Source organism: Aplysia californica, unplaced genomic scaffold (assembly GCF_000002075.1).
Source record: "Aplysia californica isolate F4 #8 unplaced genomic scaffold, AplCal3.0 scaffold00643, whole genome shotgun sequence".
NCBI lineage: Eukaryota > Metazoa > Mollusca > Gastropoda > Aplysiida > Aplysiidae > Aplysia > Aplysia californica.
The window spans coordinates 20,186-23,063 of record NW_004797913.1 but is presented as its reverse complement, the minus strand read 5'-3'; positions in this window follow the sequence as shown (position 1 = coordinate 23,063).

Here is a 2,878-nt window from a genome sequence, read left to right as displayed (position 1 = left end):
CACCCCAACCCAACTCCCCTTCCTCCTCCCGCCCTTTATTCACCCCCGCCCTCATCCCTCGCGGCCTGTAAGAACGCCATCCATGCCCCCCTCCTCCCCCTAAAGTTTTTTTGTCGATGACAGAGTGTAGGGTATCAGAACCCGGAAACAGAAGTCCACATGTCAATGTCATGGAGGTCAACAAACGAAACAGTTAGTGTGTTTTGAATCTTTTGTTACAGCAGCTCTATTGTATTCATAAAACAAATCGTTGTGCCCTCTGTCGTGTTCTCAATTCTGTGAAAGCCAGTGGCCAGACACGAGCCAGGCTCAGGTTCCACGGGCCAAGACTAGAGGTGGGCAAGATCCGGATAATCTATAAGGATAACCGGGTAATTTTCAATGAAATATTATCCGAATTCTGACCCTTAACCCTCTTTCCTGACCCCTTTGCTGAAGGGGGTGCACTCCCATTAAAATGTTGAAGTAGTGCTAACCCGTTTGTTGAAGTTTTTCTAACCCATTTGCCGAAGCGGTTCATAACATATTATTAAAATTTACCGAAGAGATGTACCAACGTATTAACCGGAATTTGTCAAAACGACTCATTGCCCAGCACCAGCCAGGACACAGGACACCGCCAGATAGTGCGTTGACGAACAAGCCTTGTCTTCCTATTCTTAGCCTGCGCCTCTCTCCGGGGGTCAAAATCTCACCGAAGATTCCCCGGAAGTGACGGATGCCAAAAGGCCCAAGGTCAGGGCCGCCGGAAATGAATGTTGACCCAGAGCGTGCTGACTGGCCGGGCGGCCGACTGCGCTGAGATGGACAGTGGTCATAGCTTGTGGTCACTCGGTGGGGGCTGGGAAACTGTTGATGAGTTCCTAGAGGAAGGTCCGTGGTCGACTGGACATAGGGAATTGTGTAAATGTAGTCGTGTTGAGATCCGCTTCGCTGTTATCTCTCCCCCCCCCCCCAAACCCCACTGTTCTCAAAGGACAAAGAGGAATGAAAGTCGAGGTTTAACCCCTTACGAATGAAACGGACACATACCACATTATTATAAGCCCGATCAACAACAAACCGTAGGCGATGTTAAGGCACATTTCGAACCATCATAATAAACTATTCAGAAACACGATTTTTCATGTCTTAAACCTTTCATGTTGTTTGTTGCATGCATTTTAAAGATATTGAAAACAAAATTGAAAACGATGTTTTTGTAAAGTTATGACCCAAAACACAGCATCTTGATGCAAAGTCTTCTTCTTCTATCCCGTGGTTGGGGCAACGGTGGGGGTACAACTGCATCTGACAACCAGCTCTCGCCATTTCTCTTTGTCCTCGGCTTTCGTCAGATTGTCACCCATCGTCTTTCCTGTCTGTAATGTTGTCCTCCCACCTCCTTCTCTGCCTTCCTCTCTTTCTCTTTCCTTGTACGGTTCCTTGTAGGATTGTTTTACCAATTCCTGTGGATCTTGTGACATGCCCATACCATTTTAATGTGTTGTAGGATAGTCAAAATGCGCGTCCTCAGGAGTAGAATGTCTTTCCATGGTGCTTCTTGTGACGATGACGATGACGGTAGTTTTAAAATGTTAGTGATGATGACGATAATAACGCAGATCAGGTGGGGGGGGGGAGGAAGGGGTAGAAACGAGTACAAATACAGAGGGGTAAGTGGGTGGTTGGCGGGTGCTCTGGTGTGGTTTGCTTCTTCTTTCCTATCAAACATCTATCGTCCTTATCCCCTCCCCCCTTCTTCTTTTTTATGTTTGTTACTCTCTTGTAACACCTCTAATCTTCTGGTGCTCATATGACCTTATGCAGTTGCGAGCGCCGTAAAACCTCTACTAAAACTTAAAAAAGAGGGGCATGTCTATATCTACACTAACAGCGCAGGTCTGTATCAGTTTGTTGCTCTTTTTTCATGCCCCTCAGTCTGTTTGCCGGTAGAGGTATACACATGTATTTGCCGTTTGGCTACATCACAAGTACAAAGTTCTTTGTCGTTTTGAGTTACTTTGACCCTGAGTCAGAAACCAATGTTCTGTCTGCTCTATCAAAATTGGAAGATTATTCGGAATCGTTGTCAAGATATTAAAAAAACTGCATTCGAAAAAGGTTGACATGACGTGAAACTCAAAATCTTTGAAGTCCAATTTCTCAAAATTTAGTACTGAGCAGATACACGTTATTATAATTATGAGGTAGCAGTATATATCCATCCATTTATTAATTGTATTTGTGCTTTTCGCTTTTCAATTATACTTTTAATACGCATGTCTGCTTCTCACGCGTTTTAATTTTGTCTGTCCTCTCTCCAGTCTGCCTGTCTGTGTGTCCCGTTCGGTGTTTCTGGTTAGTCAAAAGAGACGTAAGTCTGTTTCTGAATCAGTTTGTTTGTATATGTATATAATATTATTTATGTCTATCCGTCTTTTTTCCAAGCTACCTGTCAGTCTGTTCGTTTTTGGGCTGTTTCGTTGTATTTTTGTCTGAATCCCTTTCAATTTTACTTCTTTGTCTTGTGAATTGACACACACTGATGGGTGGTTGGTGAGGGCACTGGTGTGGTTTGCTCCTTCTTTCTTATCAAATATTTATCGTCCTTATGTCTCCTCCTTGTTTTTTTGTGTTCGTTACTGTATTATAACACCTCTAATCTTTAGTGCTTATATGGCCTAATTGTGTTGCATGTGCCGTAAAAGTCTTACTCAAAATACGCAACGACAACAACAACAACAACAACCAACAACAACAACAACAACGTCATCAACAACAACAACAACAACAACAACAACAACCAACAGCAACAACAACAACAACGTCATCAACAACAACAACTACAACAACAACCAACAACAACAACAACCAACAACAACAACCAACAGCAACA